The 16,421-nt window shown below is 44.3% G+C and overlaps 30 non-coding genes across 30 annotated transcripts; all 30 read right to left on the reverse strand.

Annotated features, from left to right (window-relative positions):
- Window positions 1–357: 357 nt before the first annotated feature.
- On the reverse strand, window positions 358–476 carry LOC144986015 (5S ribosomal RNA). Its single transcript, XR_013649845.1, has one exon. It is a non-coding gene; the product is annotated as a 5S ribosomal RNA (ribosomal RNA).
- Window positions 477–901: 425 nt separating this feature from the next.
- Window positions 902–1,020, reverse strand: LOC144986016 (5S ribosomal RNA). The gene has a single exon (XR_013649846.1). It is a non-coding gene; the product is annotated as a 5S ribosomal RNA (ribosomal RNA).
- A 425-nt stretch (window positions 1,021–1,445) lies between these two features.
- On the reverse strand, window positions 1,446–1,564 carry LOC144984884 (5S ribosomal RNA). Its single transcript, XR_013648712.1, has one exon. It is a non-coding gene; the product is annotated as a 5S ribosomal RNA (ribosomal RNA).
- A 417-nt stretch (window positions 1,565–1,981) lies between these two features.
- Window positions 1,982–2,100, reverse strand: LOC144984886 (5S ribosomal RNA). The gene has a single exon (XR_013648714.1). It is a non-coding gene; the product is annotated as a 5S ribosomal RNA (ribosomal RNA).
- A 423-nt stretch (window positions 2,101–2,523) lies between these two features.
- LOC144986017 (5S ribosomal RNA) lies at window positions 2,524–2,642 on the reverse strand. Its single transcript, XR_013649847.1, has one exon. It is a non-coding gene; the product is annotated as a 5S ribosomal RNA (ribosomal RNA).
- A 425-nt stretch (window positions 2,643–3,067) lies between these two features.
- LOC144986018 (5S ribosomal RNA) lies at window positions 3,068–3,186 on the reverse strand. The gene has a single exon (XR_013649848.1). It is a non-coding gene; the product is annotated as a 5S ribosomal RNA (ribosomal RNA).
- Window positions 3,187–3,596: 410 nt separating this feature from the next.
- LOC144984887 (5S ribosomal RNA) lies at window positions 3,597–3,715 on the reverse strand. Its single transcript, XR_013648715.1, has one exon. It is a non-coding gene; the product is annotated as a 5S ribosomal RNA (ribosomal RNA).
- A 417-nt stretch (window positions 3,716–4,132) lies between these two features.
- Window positions 4,133–4,251, reverse strand: LOC144984888 (5S ribosomal RNA). The gene has a single exon (XR_013648716.1). It is a non-coding gene; the product is annotated as a 5S ribosomal RNA (ribosomal RNA).
- A 423-nt stretch (window positions 4,252–4,674) lies between these two features.
- Window positions 4,675–4,793, reverse strand: LOC144986019 (5S ribosomal RNA). Its single transcript, XR_013649849.1, has one exon. It is a non-coding gene; the product is annotated as a 5S ribosomal RNA (ribosomal RNA).
- Window positions 4,794–5,218: 425 nt separating this feature from the next.
- LOC144986021 (5S ribosomal RNA) lies at window positions 5,219–5,337 on the reverse strand. Its single transcript, XR_013649851.1, has one exon. It is a non-coding gene; the product is annotated as a 5S ribosomal RNA (ribosomal RNA).
- A 427-nt stretch (window positions 5,338–5,764) lies between these two features.
- Window positions 5,765–5,883, reverse strand: LOC144984889 (5S ribosomal RNA). The gene has a single exon (XR_013648717.1). It is a non-coding gene; the product is annotated as a 5S ribosomal RNA (ribosomal RNA).
- Window positions 5,884–6,310: 427 nt separating this feature from the next.
- LOC144984890 (5S ribosomal RNA) lies at window positions 6,311–6,429 on the reverse strand. The gene has a single exon (XR_013648718.1). It is a non-coding gene; the product is annotated as a 5S ribosomal RNA (ribosomal RNA).
- A 424-nt stretch (window positions 6,430–6,853) lies between these two features.
- Window positions 6,854–6,972, reverse strand: LOC144984891 (5S ribosomal RNA). Its single transcript, XR_013648719.1, has one exon. It is a non-coding gene; the product is annotated as a 5S ribosomal RNA (ribosomal RNA).
- Window positions 6,973–7,379: 407 nt separating this feature from the next.
- Window positions 7,380–7,498, reverse strand: LOC144984892 (5S ribosomal RNA). The gene has a single exon (XR_013648720.1). It is a non-coding gene; the product is annotated as a 5S ribosomal RNA (ribosomal RNA).
- Window positions 7,499–7,905: 407 nt separating this feature from the next.
- On the reverse strand, window positions 7,906–8,024 carry LOC144984893 (5S ribosomal RNA). Its single transcript, XR_013648721.1, has one exon. It is a non-coding gene; the product is annotated as a 5S ribosomal RNA (ribosomal RNA).
- A 407-nt stretch (window positions 8,025–8,431) lies between these two features.
- Window positions 8,432–8,550, reverse strand: LOC144984895 (5S ribosomal RNA). The gene has a single exon (XR_013648722.1). It is a non-coding gene; the product is annotated as a 5S ribosomal RNA (ribosomal RNA).
- A 423-nt stretch (window positions 8,551–8,973) lies between these two features.
- LOC144986022 (5S ribosomal RNA) lies at window positions 8,974–9,092 on the reverse strand. The gene has a single exon (XR_013649852.1). It is a non-coding gene; the product is annotated as a 5S ribosomal RNA (ribosomal RNA).
- Window positions 9,093–9,517: 425 nt separating this feature from the next.
- Window positions 9,518–9,636, reverse strand: LOC144986023 (5S ribosomal RNA). Its single transcript, XR_013649853.1, has one exon. It is a non-coding gene; the product is annotated as a 5S ribosomal RNA (ribosomal RNA).
- A 425-nt stretch (window positions 9,637–10,061) lies between these two features.
- On the reverse strand, window positions 10,062–10,180 carry LOC144984896 (5S ribosomal RNA). Its single transcript, XR_013648723.1, has one exon. It is a non-coding gene; the product is annotated as a 5S ribosomal RNA (ribosomal RNA).
- Window positions 10,181–10,598: 418 nt separating this feature from the next.
- Window positions 10,599–10,717, reverse strand: LOC144984898 (5S ribosomal RNA). The gene has a single exon (XR_013648725.1). It is a non-coding gene; the product is annotated as a 5S ribosomal RNA (ribosomal RNA).
- A 423-nt stretch (window positions 10,718–11,140) lies between these two features.
- On the reverse strand, window positions 11,141–11,259 carry LOC144986024 (5S ribosomal RNA). Its single transcript, XR_013649854.1, has one exon. It is a non-coding gene; the product is annotated as a 5S ribosomal RNA (ribosomal RNA).
- Window positions 11,260–11,684: 425 nt separating this feature from the next.
- On the reverse strand, window positions 11,685–11,803 carry LOC144986025 (5S ribosomal RNA). Its single transcript, XR_013649855.1, has one exon. It is a non-coding gene; the product is annotated as a 5S ribosomal RNA (ribosomal RNA).
- Window positions 11,804–12,213: 410 nt separating this feature from the next.
- LOC144984899 (5S ribosomal RNA) lies at window positions 12,214–12,332 on the reverse strand. The gene has a single exon (XR_013648726.1). It is a non-coding gene; the product is annotated as a 5S ribosomal RNA (ribosomal RNA).
- A 423-nt stretch (window positions 12,333–12,755) lies between these two features.
- On the reverse strand, window positions 12,756–12,874 carry LOC144986026 (5S ribosomal RNA). Its single transcript, XR_013649856.1, has one exon. It is a non-coding gene; the product is annotated as a 5S ribosomal RNA (ribosomal RNA).
- Window positions 12,875–13,299: 425 nt separating this feature from the next.
- On the reverse strand, window positions 13,300–13,418 carry LOC144986027 (5S ribosomal RNA). Its single transcript, XR_013649857.1, has one exon. It is a non-coding gene; the product is annotated as a 5S ribosomal RNA (ribosomal RNA).
- Window positions 13,419–13,828: 410 nt separating this feature from the next.
- On the reverse strand, window positions 13,829–13,947 carry LOC144984900 (5S ribosomal RNA). The gene has a single exon (XR_013648728.1). It is a non-coding gene; the product is annotated as a 5S ribosomal RNA (ribosomal RNA).
- Window positions 13,948–14,364: 417 nt separating this feature from the next.
- Window positions 14,365–14,483, reverse strand: LOC144984901 (5S ribosomal RNA). Its single transcript, XR_013648729.1, has one exon. It is a non-coding gene; the product is annotated as a 5S ribosomal RNA (ribosomal RNA).
- A 423-nt stretch (window positions 14,484–14,906) lies between these two features.
- On the reverse strand, window positions 14,907–15,025 carry LOC144986028 (5S ribosomal RNA). Its single transcript, XR_013649858.1, has one exon. It is a non-coding gene; the product is annotated as a 5S ribosomal RNA (ribosomal RNA).
- A 425-nt stretch (window positions 15,026–15,450) lies between these two features.
- On the reverse strand, window positions 15,451–15,569 carry LOC144986029 (5S ribosomal RNA). Its single transcript, XR_013649859.1, has one exon. It is a non-coding gene; the product is annotated as a 5S ribosomal RNA (ribosomal RNA).
- Window positions 15,570–15,996: 427 nt separating this feature from the next.
- Window positions 15,997–16,115, reverse strand: LOC144984902 (5S ribosomal RNA). Its single transcript, XR_013648730.1, has one exon. It is a non-coding gene; the product is annotated as a 5S ribosomal RNA (ribosomal RNA).
- Between the last annotated feature and the right edge of the window lie 306 nt (window positions 16,116–16,421).

The raw sequence follows: 16,421 nt of genomic DNA on the forward strand, positions 1-16,421 counted from the left end.
TGCCATCGTGTCCTTCTGATTAACACACCTGCTGATTAGACACACCCACCTGCTGCAAAAACCATGCCATTTCACCTCTCCTCTGCAAAATCAGCCTTGGTTTAAACACACACAAAGTCTGAACAGAAACACTGCTAACATCTGCTCATTATAACAGGTGGGTGTAATTAGGCTAAAGGTTATGCATTGACACCTTGATTCTGATTGCTCTGAAGCTACCTGATTACTTTACATGAGGCAAAAGTTGTTTATTAAAAAAAAAAAAAAAAAAAAAAAAGAAAAAGAAAAAAACCTTAGGTGAACTTTGAAGCAGATTTTGGAAGAACACCCTCTGCTGGTTGGGAGGAAAAGATGGAAAACTTACAGCACCTGGTATTCCCAAGCGGTCTCCCATCCAGGTACTAACCAGGCCCAACCCTGATTGGCTTCCGAGATCGGACGAGATCGGGCGGGTCCAGAGTGGTGTGGCCGTAAGCACTTGCCAGTGTCCAGCAAAGCCTCTTGGCCAGTGAATCTCAAAGTTTTCCTGCTTAAACTTCCAAGCATGCCATCGTGTCCTTCTGATTAACACACCTGCTGATTAGACACACCCACCTGCTGCAAAAACCATGCCATTTCACCTCTCCTCTGCAAAATCAGCCTTGGTTTAAACACACACAAAGTCTGAACAGAAACACTGCTAACATCTGCTCATTATAACAGGTGGGTGTAATTAGGCTAAAGGTTATGCATTGACACCTTGATTCTGATTGCTCTGAAGCTACCTGATTACTTTACATGAGGCAAAAGTTGTTTATTAAAAAAAAAAAAAAGAAAAAAAAGAAAAAGAAAAAAACCTTAGGTGAACTTTGAAGCAGATTTTGGAAGAACACCCTCTGCTGGTTGGGAGGAAAAGATGGAAAACTTACAGCACCTGGTATTCCCAAGCGGTCTCCCATCCAGGTACTAACCAGGCCCAACCCTGATTGGCTTCCGAGATCGGACGAGATCGGGCGGGTCCAGAGTGGTGTGGCCGTAAGCACTTGCCAGTGTCCAGCAAAGCCTCTTGGCCAGTGAATCTCAAAGTTTTCCTGCTTAAACTTCCAAGCATGCCATCGTGTCCTTCTGATTAACACACCTGCTGATTAGACACACCCACCTGCTGCAAAAACCATGCCATTTCACCTCTCCTCTGCAAAATCAGCCTTGGTTTAAACACACACAAAGTCTGAACAGAAACACTGCTAACATCTGCTCATTATAACAGGTGGGTGTAATTAGGCTAAAGGTTATGCATTGACACCTTGATTCTGATTGCTCTGAAGCTACCTGATTACTTTACATGAGGCAAAAGTTGTTTATTAAAAAAAAAAAAAAAAAAAAAAAGAAAAAGAAAAAAACCTTAGGTGAACTTTGAAGCAGATTTTGGAAGAACACCCTCTGCTGGTTGGGAGGAAAAGATGGAAAACTTACAGCACCTGGTATTCCCAAGCGGTCTCCCATCCAGGTACTAACCAGGCCCAACCCTGTTTGGCTTCCGAGATCGGACGAGATCGGGCGGGTCCAGAGTGGTGTGGCCGTAAGCACTTGCCAGTGTCCAGCAAAGCCTCTTGGCCAGTGAATCTCAAAGTTTTCCTGCTTAAACTTCCAAGCATGCCATCGTGTCCTTCTGATTAACACACCTGCTGATTAGACACACCCACCTGCTGCAAAAACCATGCCATTTCACCTCTCCTCTGCAAAATCAGCCTTGGTTTAAACACACACAAAGTCTGAACAGAAACACTGCTAACATCTGCTCATTATAACAGGTGGGTGTAATTAGGCTAAAGGTTATGCATTGACACCTTGATTCTGATTGCTCTGAAGCTACCTGATTACTTTACATGAGGCAAAAGTTGTTTATTAAAAAAAAAAAAAAAAAAAAAAAAAAAAACCTTAGGTGAACTTTGAAGCAGATTTTGGAAGAACACCCTCTGCTGGTTGGGAGGAAAAGATGGAAAACTTACAGCACCTGGTATTCCCAAGCGGTCTCCCATCCAGGTACTAACCAGGCCCAACCCTGTTTGGCTTCCGAGATCGGACGAGATCGGGCGGGTCCAGAGTGGTGTGGCCGTAAGCACTTGCCAGTGTCCAGCAAAGCCTCTTGGCCAGCGAATTTCAAAGTTTTCCAGCTTAAAGCTCCAGGCATTTCATCGTGTCCTTCTGATTAACACACCTGCTGATTGGACACACCCACCTGCTGCAAAAACCATGCCATTTCAGCTCACCTCTGCAAAAACAGCCTTGGTTACACTCACAAAGTCTGAACAGAAACACTGCTAACATCTGCTCATTATAACAGGTGGGTGTAATTAGGCTAAAAGTTATGCATTGACACCTTGATTCTGATTGCTCTGAAGCTACCTGATTACTTTACATGAGGCAAAAGTTGTTTATTAAAAAAAAAAAAAAGAAAAAAAAAGAAAAAGAAAAAAACCTTAGGTGAACTTTGAAGCAGATTTTGGAAGAACACCCTCTGCTGGTTGGGAGGAAAAGATGGAAAACTTACAGCACCTGGTATTCCCAAGCGGTCTCCCATCCAGGTACTAACCAGGCCCAACCCTGATTGGCTTCCGAGATCGGACGAGATCGGGCGGGTCCAGAGTGGTGTGGCCGTAAGCACTTGCCAGTGTCCAGCAAAGCCTCTTGGCCAGTGAATCTCAAAGTTTTCCTGCTTAAACTTCCAAGCATGCCATCGTGTCCTTCTGATTAACACACCTGCTGATTAGACACACCCACCTGCTGCAAAAACCATGCCATTTCACCTCTCCTCTGCAAAATCAGCCTTGGTTTAAACACACACAAAGTCTGAACAGAAACACTGCTAACATCTGCTCATTATAACAGGTGGGTGTAATTAGGCTAAAGGTTATGCATTGACACCTTGATTCTGATTGCTCTGAAGCTACCTGATTACTTTACATGAGGCAAAAGTTGTTTATTAAAAAAAAAAAAAAGAAAAAAAAGAAAAAGAAAAAAACCTTAGGTGAACTTTGAAGCAGATTTTGGAAGAACACCCTCTGCTGGTTGGGAGGAAAAGATGGAAAACTTACAGCACCTGGTATTCCCAAGCGGTCTCCCATCCAGGTACTAACCAGGCCCAACCCTGATTGGCTTCCGAGATCGGACGAGATCGGGCGGGTCCAGAGTGGTGTGGCCGTAAGCACTTGCCAGTGTCCAGCAAAGCCTCTTGGCCAGTGAATCTCAAAGTTTTCCTGCTTAAACTTCCAAGCATGCCATCGTGTCCTTCTGATTAACACACCTGCTGATTAGACACACCCACCTGCTGCAAAAACCATGCCATTTCACCTCTCCTCTGCAAAATCAGCCTTGGTTTAAACACACACAAAGTCTGAACAGAAACACTGCTAACATCTGCTCATTATAACAGGTGGGTGTAATTAGGCTAAAGGTTATGCATTGACACCTTGATTCTGATTGCTCTGAAGCTACCTGATTACTTTACATGAGGCAAAAGTTGTTTATTAAAAAAAAAAAAAAAAAAAAAACCTTAGGTGAACTTTGAAGCAGATTTTGGAAGAACACCCTCTGCTGGTTGGGAGGAAAAGATGGAAAACTTACAGCACCTGGTATTCCCAAGCGGTCTCCCATCCAGGTACTAACCAGGCCCAACCCTGTTTGGCTTCCGAGATCGGACGAGATCGGGCGGGTCCAGAGTGGTGTGGCCGTAAGCACTTGCCAGTGTCCAGCAAAGCCTCTTGGCCAGTGAATCTCAAAGTTTTCCTGCTTAAACTTCCAAGCATGCCATCGTGTCCTTCTGATTAACACACCTGCTGATTAGACACACCCACCTGCTGCAAAAACCATGCCATTTCACCTCTCCTCTGCAAAATCAGCCTTGGTTTAAACACACACAAAGTCTGAACAGAAACACTGCTAACATCTGCTCATTATAACAGGTGGGTGTAATTAGGCTAAAGGTTATGCATTGACACCTTGATTCTGATTGCTCTGAAGCTACCTGATTACTTTACATGAGGCAAAAGTTGTTTATTAAAAAAAAAAAAAAAAAAAAAAAAAAAAACCTTAGGTGAACTTTGAAGCAGATTTTGGAAGAACACCCTCTGCTGGTTGGGAGGAAAAGATGGAAAACTTACAGCACCTGGTATTCCCAAGCGGTCTCCCATCCAGGTACTAACCAGGCCCAACCCTGTTTGGCTTCCGAGATCGGACGAGATCGGGCGGGTCCAGAGTGGTGTGGCCGTAAGCACTTGCCAGTGTCCAGCAAAGCCTCTTGGCCAGCGAATTTCAAAGTTTTCCAGCTTAAAGCTCCAGGCATTTCATCGTGTCCTTCTGATTAACACACCTGCTGATTGGACACACCCACCTGCTGCAAAAACCATGCCATTTCAGCTCACCTCTGCAAAAACAGCCTTGGTTACACTCACAAAGTCTGAACAGAAACACTGCTAACATCTGCTCATTATAACAGGTGGGTGTAATTAGGCTAAAAGTTATGCATTGACACCTTGATTCTGATTGCTCTGAAGCTACCTGATTACTTTACATGAGGCAAAAGTTGTTTATTAAAAAAAAAAAAAAGAAAAAAAAAGAAAAAGAAAAAAACCTTAGGTGAACTTTGAAGCAGATTTTGGAAGAACACCCTCTGCTGGTTGGGAGGAAAAGATGGAAAACTTACAGCACCTGGTATTCCCAAGCGGTCTCCCATCCAGGTACTAACCAGGCCCAACCCTGATTGGCTTCCGAGATCGGACGAGATCGGGCGGGTCCAGAGTGGTGTGGCCGTAAGCACTTGCCAGTGTCCAGCAAAGCCTCTTGGCCAGTGAATCTCAAAGTTTTCCTGCTTAAACTTCCAAGCATGCCATCGTGTCCTTCTGATTAACACACCTGCTGATTAGACACACCCACCTGCTGCAAAAACCATGCCATTTCACCTCTCCTCTGCAAAATCAGCCTTGGTTTAAACACACACAAAGTCTGAACAGAAACACTGCTAACATCTGCTCATTATAACAGGTGGGTGTAATTAGGCTAAAGGTTATGCATTGACACCTTGATTCTGATTGCTCTGAAGCTACCTGATTACTTTACATGAGGCAAAAGTTGTTTATTAAAAAAAAAAAAAAAAAAAAAAAGAAAAAGAAAAAAACCTTAGGTGAACTTTGAAGCAGATTTTGGAAGAACACCCTCTGCTGGTTGGGAGGAAAAGATGGAAAACTTACAGCACCTGGTATTCCCAAGCGGTCTCCCATCCAGGTACTAACCAGGCCCAACCCTGATTGGCTTCCGAGATCGGACGAGATCGGGCGGGTCCAGAGTGGTGTGGCCGTAAGCACTTGCCAGTGTCCAGCAAAGCCTCTTGGCCAGTGAATCTCAAAGTTTTCCTGCTTAAACTTCCAAGCATGCCATCGTGTCCTTCTGATTAACACACCTGCTGATTAGACACACCCACCTGCTGCAAAAACCATGCCATTTCAGCTCACCTCTGCAAAATCAGCCTTGGTTTAAACACACACAAAGTCTGAACAGAAACACTGCTAACATCTGCTCATTATAACAGGTGGGTGTAATTAGGCTAAAGGTTATGCATTGACACCTTGATTCTGATTGCTCTGAAGCTACCTGATTACTTTACATGAGGCAAAAGTTGTTTATTAAAAAAAAAAAAAAAAAAAAAAAAAGAAAAAGAAAAAAACCTTAGGTGAACTTTGAAGCAGATTTTGGAAGAACACCCTCTGCTGGTTGGGAGGAAAAGATGGAAAACTTACAGCACCTGGTATTCCCAAGCGGTCTCCCATCCAGGTACTAACCAGGCCCAACCCTGTTTGGCTTCCGAGATCGGACGAGATCGGGCGGGTCCAGAGTGGTGTGGCCGTAAGCACTTGCCAGTGTCCAGCAAAGCCTCTTGGCCAGTGAATCTCAAAGTTTTCCTGCTTAAACTTCCAAGCATGCCATCGTGTCCTTCTGATTAACACACCTGCTGATTAGACACACCCACCTGCTGCAAAAACCATGCCATTTCAGCTCACCTCTGCAAAATCAGCCTTGGTTTAAACACACACAAAGTCTGAACAGAAACACTGCTAACATCTGCTCATTATAACAGGTGGGTGTAATTAGGCTAAAGGTTATGCATTGACACCTTGATTCTGATTGCTCTGAAGCTACCTGATTACTTTACATGAGGCAAAAGTTGTTTATTAAAAAAAAAAAAAAAAAAAAAAAAAGAAAAAGAAAAAAACCTTAGGTGAACTTTGAAGCAGATTTTGGAAGAACACCCTCTGCTGGTTGGGAGGAAAAGATGGAAAACTTACAGCACCTGGTATTCCCAAGCGGTCTCCCATCCAGGTACTAACCAGGCCCAACCCTGTTTGGCTTCCGAGATCGGACGAGATCGGGCGGGTCCAGAGTGGTGTGGCCGTAAGCACTTGCCAGTGTCCAGCAAAGCCTCTTGGCCAGTGAATCTCAAAGTTTTCCTGCTTAAACTTCCAAGCATGCCATCGTGTCCTTCTGATTAACACACCTGCTGATTAGACACACCCACCTGCTGCAAAAACCATGCCATTTCACCTCTCCTCTGCAAAATCAGCCTTGGTTTAAACACACACAAAGTCTGAACAGAAACACTGCTAACATCTGCTCATTATAACAGGTGGGTGTAATTAGGCTAAAGGTTATGCATTGACACCTTGATTCTGATTGCTCTGAAGCTACCTGATTACTTTACATGAGGCAAAAGTTGTTTATTAAAAAAAAAAAAAAAAAAAAAAGAAAAAGAAAAAAACCTTAGGTGAACTTTGAAGCAGATTTTGGAAGAACACCCTCTGCTGGTTGGGAGGAAAAGATGGAAAACTTACAGCACCTGGTATTCCCAAGCGGTCTCCCATCCAGGTACTAACCAGGCCCAACCCTGTTTGGCTTCCGAGATCGGACGAGATCGGGCGGGTCCAGAGTGGTGTGGCCGTAAGCACTTGCCAGTGTCCAGCAAAGCCTCTTGGCCACTCAATCTCAAGGTTTTCCTGCTTAAAGCTACAGGCTTGCCATTGTGTCCTCCTGATTAACACACCTGCTGACTAGACACACCCACCTGCTGCAAAAACCATGCCATTTCACCTCTCCTCTGCAAAATCAGCCTTGGTTTAAACACACACAAAGTCTGAACAGAAACACTGCTAACATCTGCTCATTGTAACAGGTGGGTGTAATTAGGCTAAAGGTTATGCATTGACACCTTGATTCTGATTGCTCTGAAGCTACCTGATTACTTTACATGAGGCAAAAGTTGTTTATTAAAAAAAAAAAAAAAAAAACCTTAGGTGAACTTTGAAGCAGATTTTGGAAGAACACCCTCTGCTGGTTGGGAGGAAAAGATGGAAAACTTACAGCACCTGGTATTCCCAAGCGGTCTCCCATCCAGGTACTAACCAGGCCCAACCCTGTTTGGCTTCCGAGATCGGACGAGATCGGGCGGGTCCAGAGTGGTGTGGCCGTAAGCACTTGCCAGTGTCCAGCAAAGCCTCTTGGCCACTCAATCTCAAGGTTTTCCTGCTTAAAGCTACAGGCTTGCCATTGTGTCCTCCTGATTAACACACCTGCTGACTAGACACACCCACCTGCTGCAAAAACCATGCCATTTCACCTCTCCTCTGCAAAATCAGCCTTGGTTTAAACACACACAAAGTCTGAACAGAAACACTGCTAACATCTGCTCATTGTAACAGGTGGGTGTAATTAGGCTAAAGGTTATGCATTGACACCTTGATTCTGATTGCTCTGAAGCTACCTGATTACTTTACATGAGGCAAAAGTTGTTTATTAAAAAAAAAAAAAAAAAAACCTTAGGTGAACTTTGAAGCAGATTTTGGAAGAACACCCTCTGCTGGTTGGGAGGAAAAGATGGAAAACTTACAGCACCTGGTATTCCCAAGCGGTCTCCCATCCAGGTACTAACCAGGCCCAACCCTGTTTGGCTTCCGAGATCGGACGAGATCGGGCGGGTCCAGAGTGGTGTGGCCGTAAGCACTTGCCAGTGTCCAGCAAAGCCTCTTGGCCACTCAATCTCAAGGTTTTCCTGCTTAAAGCTACAGGCTTGCCATTGTGTCCTCCTGATTAACACACCTGCTGACTAGACACACCCACCTGCTGCAAAAACCATGCCATTTCACCTCTCCTCTGCAAAATCAGCCTTGGTTTAAACACACACAAAGTCTGAACAGAAACACTGCTAACATCTGCTCATTGTAACAGGTGGGTGTAATTAGGCTAAAGGTTATGCATTGACACCTTGATTCTGATTGCTCTGAAGCTACCTGATTACTTTACATGAGGCAAAAGTTGTTTATTAAAAAAAAAAAAAAAAAAACCTTAGGTGAACTTTGAAGCAGATTTTGGAAGAACACCCTCTGCTGGTTGGGAGGAAAAGATGGAAAACTTACAGCACCTGGTATTCCCAAGCGGTCTCCCATCCAGGTACTAACCAGGCCCAACCCTGTTTGGCTTCCGAGATCGGACGAGATCGGGCGGGTCCAGAGTGGTGTGGCCGTAAGCACTTGCCAGTGTCCAGCAAAGCCTCTTGGCCAGCGAATTTCAAAGTTTTCCAGCTTAAAGCTCCAGGCATTTCATCGTGTCCTTCTGATTAACACACCTGCTGATTGGACACACCCACCTGCTGCAAAAACCATGCCATTTCAGCTCACCTCTGCAAAAACAGCCTTGGTTACACTCACAAAGTCTGAACAGAAACACTGCTAACATCTGCTCATTATAACAGGTGGGTGTAATTAGGCTAAAAGTTATGCATTGACACCTTGATTCTGATTGCTCTGAAGCTACCTGATTACTTTACATGAGGCAAAAGTTGTTTATTAAAAAAAAAAAAAAGAAAAAAAAAGAAAAAGAAAAAAACCTTAGGTGAACTTTGAAGCAGATTTTGGAAGAACACCCTCTGCTGGTTGGGAGGAAAAGATGGAAAACTTACAGCACCTGGTATTCCCAAGCGGTCTCCCATCCAGGTACTAACCAGGCCCAACCCTGATTGGCTTCCGAGATCGGACGAGATCGGGCGGGTCCAGAGTGGTGTGGCCGTAAGCACTTGCCAGTGTCCAGCAAAGCCTCTTGGCCAGTGAATCTCAAAGTTTTCCTGCTTAAACTTCCAAGCATGCCATCGTGTCCTTCTGATTAACACACCTGCTGATTAGACACACCCACCTGCTGCAAAAACCATGCCATTTCACCTCTCCTCTGCAAAATCAGCCTTGGTTTAAACACACACAAAGTCTGAACAGAAACACTGCTAACATCTGCTCATTATAACAGGTGGGTGTAATTAGGCTAAAGGTTATGCATTGACACCTTGATTCTGATTGCTCTGAAGCTACCTGATTACTTTACATGAGGCAAAAGTTGTTTATTAAAAAAAAAAAAAAGAAAAAAAAGAAAAAGAAAAAAACCTTAGGTGAACTTTGAAGCAGATTTTGGAAGAACACCCTCTGCTGGTTGGGAGGAAAAGATGGAAAACTTACAGCACCTGGTATTCCCAAGCGGTCTCCCATCCAGGTACTAACCAGGCCCAACCCTGATTGGCTTCCGAGATCGGACGAGATCGGGCGGGTCCAGAGTGGTGTGGCCGTAAGCACTTGCCAGTGTCCAGCAAAGCCTCTTGGCCAGTGAATCTCAAAGTTTTCCTGCTTAAACTTCCAAGCATGCCATCGTGTCCTTCTGATTAACACACCTGCTGATTAGACACACCCACCTGCTGCAAAAACCATGCCATTTCACCTCTCCTCTGCAAAATCAGCCTTGGTTTAAACACACACAAAGTCTGAACAGAAACACTGCTAACATCTGCTCATTATAACAGGTGGGTGTAATTAGGCTAAAGGTTATGCATTGACACCTTGATTCTGATTGCTCTGAAGCTACCTGATTACTTTACATGAGGCAAAAGTTGTTTATTAAAAAAAAAAAAAAAAAAAAAAAGAAAAAGAAAAAAACCTTAGGTGAACTTTGAAGCAGATTTTGGAAGAACACCCTCTGCTGGTTGGGAGGAAAAGATGGAAAACTTACAGCACCTGGTATTCCCAAGCGGTCTCCCATCCAGGTACTAACCAGGCCCAACCCTGTTTGGCTTCCGAGATCGGACGAGATCGGGCGGGTCCAGAGTGGTGTGGCCGTAAGCACTTGCCAGTGTCCAGCAAAGCCTCTTGGCCAGTGAATCTCAAAGTTTTCCTGCTTAAACTTCCAAGCATGCCATCGTGTCCTTCTGATTAACACACCTGCTGATTAGACACACCCACCTGCTGCAAAAACCATGCCATTTCACCTCTCCTCTGCAAAATCAGCCTTGGTTTAAACACACACAAAGTCTGAACAGAAACACTGCTAACATCTGCTCATTATAACAGGTGGGTGTAATTAGGCTAAAGGTTATGCATTGACACCTTGATTCTGATTGCTCTGAAGCTACCTGATTACTTTACATGAGGCAAAAGTTGTTTATTAAAAAAAAAAAAAAAAAAAAAAAAAAAAAACCTTAGGTGAACTTTGAAGCAGATTTTGGAAGAACACCCTCTGCTGGTTGGGAGGAAAAGATGGAAAACTTACAGCACCTGGTATTCCCAAGCGGTCTCCCATCCAGGTACTAACCAGGCCCAACCCTGTTTGGCTTCCGAGATCGGACGAGATCGGGCGGGTCCAGAGTGGTGTGGCCGTAAGCACTTGCCAGTGTCCAGCAAAGCCTCTTGGCCAGCGAATTTCAAAGTTTTCCAGCTTAAAGCTCCAGGCATTTCATCGTGTCCTTCTGATTAACACACCTGCTGATTGGACACACCCACCTGCTGCAAAAACCATGCCATTTCAGCTCACCTCTGCAAAAACAGCCTTGGTTACACTCACAAAGTCTGAACAGAAACACTGCTAACATCTGCTCATTATAACAGGTGGGTGTAATTAGGCTAAAAGTTATGCATTGACACCTTGATTCTGATTGCTCTGAAGCTACCTGATTACTTTACATGAGGCAAAAGTTGTTTATTAAAAAAAAAAAAAAGAAAAAAAAAGAAAAAGAAAAAAACCTTAGGTGAACTTTGAAGCAGATTTTGGAAGAACACCCTCTGCTGGTTGGGAGGAAAAGATGGAAAACTTACAGCACCTGGTATTCCCAAGCGGTCTCCCATCCAGGTACTAACCAGGCCCAACCCTGATTGGCTTCCGAGATCGGACGAGATCGGGCGGGTCCAGAGTGGTGTGGCCGTAAGCACTTGCCAGTGTCCAGCAAAGCCTCTTGGCCAGTGAATCTCAAAGTTTTCCTGCTTAAACTTCCAAGCATGCCATCGTGTCCTTCTGATTAACACACCTGCTGATTAGACACACCCACCTGCTGCAAAAACCATGCCATTTCACCTCTCCTCTGCAAAATCAGCCTTGGTTTAAACACACACAAAGTCTGAACAGAAACACTGCTAACATCTGCTCATTATAACAGGTGGGTGTAATTAGGCTAAAGGTTATGCATTGACACCTTGATTCTGATTGCTCTGAAGCTACCTGATTACTTTACATGAGGCAAAAGTTGTTTATTAAAAAAAAAAAAAAGAAAAAAAAGAAAAAGAAAAAAACCTTAGGTGAACTTTGAAGCAGATTTTGGAAGAACACCCTCTGCTGGTTGGGAGGAAAAGATGGAAAACTTACAGCACCTGGTATTCCCAAGCGGTCTCCCATCCAGGTACTAACCAGGCCCAACCCTGATTGGCTTCCGAGATCGGACGAGATCGGGCGGGTCCAGAGTGGTGTGGCCGTAAGCACTTGCCAGTGTCCAGCAAAGCCTCTTGGCCAGTGAATCTCAAAGTTTTCCTGCTTAAACTTCCAAGCATGCCATCGTGTCCTTCTGATTAACACACCTGCTGATTAGACACACCCACCTGCTGCAAAAACCATGCCATTTCACCTCTCCTCTGCAAAATCAGCCTTGGTTTAAACACACACAAAGTCTGAACAGAAACACTGCTAACATCTGCTCATTATAACAGGTGGGTGTAATTAGGCTAAAGGTTATGCATTGACACCTTGATTCTGATTGCTCTGAAGCTACCTGATTACTTTACATGAGGCAAAAGTTGTTTATTAAAAAAAAAAAAAAAAAAAAAACCTTAGGTGAACTTTGAAGCAGATTTTGGAAGAACACCCTCTGCTGGTTGGGAGGAAAAGATGGAAAACTTACAGCACCTGGTATTCCCAAGCGGTCTCCCATCCAGGTACTAACCAGGCCCAACCCTGTTTGGCTTCCGAGATCGGACGAGATCGGGCGGGTCCAGAGTGGTGTGGCCGTAAGCACTTGCCAGTGTCCAGCAAAGCCTCTTGGCCAGCGAATTTCAAAGTTTTCCAGCTTAAAGCTCCAGGCATTTCATCGTGTCCTTCTGATTAACACACCTGCTGATTGGACACACCCACCTGCTGCAAAAACCATGCCATTTCAGCTCACCTCTGCAAAAACAGCCTTGGTTACACTCACAAAGTCTGAACAGAAACACTGCTAACATCTGCTCATTATAACAGGTGGGTGTAATTAGGCTAAAAGTTATGCATTGACACCTTGATTCTGATTGCTCTGAAGCTACCTGATTACTTTACATGAGGCAAAAGTTGTTTATTAAAAAAAAAAAAAAGAAAAAAAAAGAAAAAGAAAAAAACCTTAGGTGAACTTTGAAGCAGATTTTGGAAGAACACCCTCTGCTGGTTGGGAGGAAAAGATGGAAAACTTACAGCACCTGGTATTCCCAAGCGGTCTCCCATCCAGGTACTAACCAGGCCCAACCCTGATTGGCTTCCGAGATCGGACGAGATCGGGCGGGTCCAGAGTGGTGTGGCCGTAAGCACTTGCCAGTGTCCAGCAAAGCCTCTTGGCCAGTGAATCTCAAAGTTTTCCTGCTTAAACTTCCAAGCATGCCATCGTGTCCTTCTGATTAACACACCTGCTGATTAGACACACCCACCTGCTGCAAAAACCATGCCATTTCACCTCTCCTCTGCAAAATCAGCCTTGGTTTAAACACACACAAAGTCTGAACAGAAACACTGCTAACATCTGCTCATTATAACAGGTGGGTGTAATTAGGCTAAAGGTTATGCATTGACACCTTGATTCTGATTGCTCTGAAGCTACCTGATTACTTTACATGAGGCAAAAGTTGTTTATTAAAAAAAAAAAAAAGAAAAAAAAGAAAAAGAAAAAAACCTTAGGTGAACTTTGAAGCAGATTTTGGAAGAACACCCTCTGCTGGTTGGGAGGAAAAGATGGAAAACTTACAGCACCTGGTATTCCCAAGCGGTCTCCCATCCAGGTACTAACCAGGCCCAACCCTGATTGGCTTCCGAGATCGGACGAGATCGGGCGGGTCCAGAGTGGTGTGGCCGTAAGCACTTGCCAGTGTCCAGCAAAGCCTCTTGGCCAGTGAATCTCAAAGTTTTCCTGCTTAAACTTCCAAGCATGCCATCGTGTCCTTCTGATTAACACACCTGCTGATTAGACACACCCACCTGCTGCAAAAACCATGCCATTTCACCTCTCCTCTGCAAAATCAGCCTTGGTTTAAACACACACAAAGTCTGAACAGAAACACTGCTAACATCTGCTCATTATAACAGGTGGGTGTAATTAGGCTAAAGGTTATGCATTGACACCTTGATTCTGATTGCTCTGAAGCTACCTGATTACTTTACATGAGGCAAAAGTTGTTTATTAAAAAAAAAAAAAAAAAAAAAACCTTAGGTGAACTTTGAAGCAGATTTTGGAAGAACACCCTCTGCTGGTTGGGAGGAAAAGATGGAAAACTTACAGCACCTGGTATTCCCAAGCGGTCTCCCATCCAGGTACTAACCAGGCCCAACCCTGTTTGGCTTCCGAGATCGGACGAGATCGGGCGGGTCCAGAGTGGTGTGGCCGTAAGCACTTGCCAGTGTCCAGCAAAGCCTCTTGGCCAGTGAATCTCAAAGTTTTCCTGCTTAAACTTCCAAGCATGCCATCGTGTCCTTCTGATTAACACACCTGCTGATTAGACACACCCACCTGCTGCAAAAACCATGCCATTTCACCTCTCCTCTGCAAAATCAGCCTTGGTTTAAACACACACAAAGTCTGAACAGAAACACTGCTAACATCTGCTCATTATAACAGGTGGGTGTAATTAGGCTAAAGGTTATGCATTGACACCTTGATTCTGATTGCTCTGAAGCTACCTGATTACTTTACATGAGGCAAAAGTTGTTTATTAAAAAAAAAAAAAAAAAAAAAAAAAAAAACCTTAGGTGAACTTTGAAGCAGATTTTGGAAGAACACCCTCTGCTGGTTGGGAGGAAAAGATGGAAAACTTACAGCACCTGGTATTCCCAAGCGGTCTCCCATCCAGGTACTAACCAGGCCCAACCCTGTTTGGCTTCCGAGATCGGACGAGATCGGGCGGGTCCAGAGTGGTGTGGCCGTAAGCACTTGCCAGTGTCCAGCAAAGCCTCTTGGCCAGCGAATTTCAAAGTTTTCCAGCTTAAAGCTCCAGGCATTTCATCGTGTCCTTCTGATTAACACACCTGCTGATTGGACACACCCACCTGCTGCAAAAACCATGCCATTTCAGCTCACCTCTGCAAAAACAGCCTTGGTTACACTCACAAAGTCTGAACAGAAACACTGCTAACATCTGCTCATTATAACAGGTGGGTGTAATTAGGCTAAAAGTTATGCATTGACACCTTGATTCTGATTGCTCTGAAGCTACCTGATTACTTTACATGAGGCAAAAGTTGTTTATTAAAAAAAAAAAAAAGAAAAAAAAAGAAAAAGAAAAAAACCTTAGGTGAACTTTGAAGCAGATTTTGGAAGAACACCCTCTGCTGGTTGGGAGGAAAAGATGGAAAACTTACAGCACCTGGTATTCCCAAGCGGTCTCCCATCCAGGTACTAACCAGGCCCAACCCTGATTGGCTTCCGAGATCGGACGAGATCGGGCGGGTCCAGAGTGGTGTGGCCGTAAGCACTTGCCAGTGTCCAGCAAAGCCTCTTGGCCAGTGAATCTCAAAGTTTTCCTGCTTAAACTTCCAAGCATGCCATCGTGTCCTTCTGATTAACACACCTGCTGATTAGACACACCCACCTGCTGCAAAAACCATGCCATTTCACCTCTCCTCTGCAAAATCAGCCTTGGTTTAAACACACACAAAGTCTGAACAGAAACACTGCTAACATCTGCTCATTATAACAGGTGGGTGTAATTAGGCTAAAGGTTATGCATTGACACCTTGATTCTGATTGCTCTGAAGCTACCTGATTACTTTACATGAGGCAAAAGTTGTTTATTAAAAAAAAAAAAAAAAAAAAAAAGAAAAAGAAAAAAACCTTAGGTGAACTTTGAAGCAGATTTTGGAAGAACACCCTCTGCTGGTTGGGAGGAAAAGATGGAAAACTTACAGCACCTGGTATTCCCAAGCGGTCTCCCATCCAGGTACTAACCAGGCCCAACCCTGATTGGCTTCCGAGATCGGACGAGATCGGGCGGGTCCAGAGTGGTGTGGCCGTAAGCACTTGCCAGTGTCCAGCAAAGCCTCTTGGCCAGTGAATCTCAAAGTTTTCCTGCTTAAACTTCCAAGCATGCCATCGTGTCCTTCTGATTAACACACCTGCTGATTAGACACACCCACCTGCTGCAAAAACCATGCCATTTCAGCTCACCTCTGCAAAATCAGCCTTGGTTTAAACACACACAAAGTCTGAACAGAAACACTGCTAACATCTGCTCATTATAACAGGTGGGTGTAATTAGGCTAAAGGTTATGCATTGACACCTTGATTCTGATTGCTCTGAAGCTACCTGATTACTTTACATGAGGCAAAAGTTGTTTATTAAAAAAAAAAAAAAAAAAAAAAAAAGAAAAAGAAAAAAACCTTAGGTGAACTTTGAAGCAGATTTTGGAAGAACACCCTCTGCTGGTTGGGAGGAAAAGATGGAAAACTTACAGCACCTGGTATTCCCAAGCGGTCTCCCATCCAGGTACTAACCAGGCCCAACCCTGTTTGGCTTCCGAGATCGGACGAGATCGGGCGGGTCCAGAGTGGTGTGGCCGTAAGCACTTGCCAGTGTCCAGCAAAGCCTCTTGGCCAGTGAATCTCAAAGTTTTCCTGCTTAAACTTCCAAGCATGCCATCGTGTCCTTCTGATTAACACACCTGCTGATTAGACACACCCACCTGCTGCAAAAACCATGCCATTTCACCTCTCCTCTGCAAAATCAGCCTTGGTTTAAACACACACAAAGTCTGAACAGAAACACTGCTAACATCTGCTCATTATAACAGGTGGGTGTAATTAGGCTAAAGGTTATGCATTGACACCTTGATTCTGATTGCTCTGAAGCTACCTGATTACTTTACATGAG

The sequence above is a fragment of the Oryzias latipes genome, chromosome 16 (genome assembly GCF_053564925.1).
Source record: "Oryzias latipes strain Hd-rR chromosome 16, Olatipes_Hd-rR_3.1".
Lineage (NCBI taxonomy): Eukaryota > Metazoa > Chordata > Actinopteri > Beloniformes > Adrianichthyidae > Oryzias > Oryzias latipes.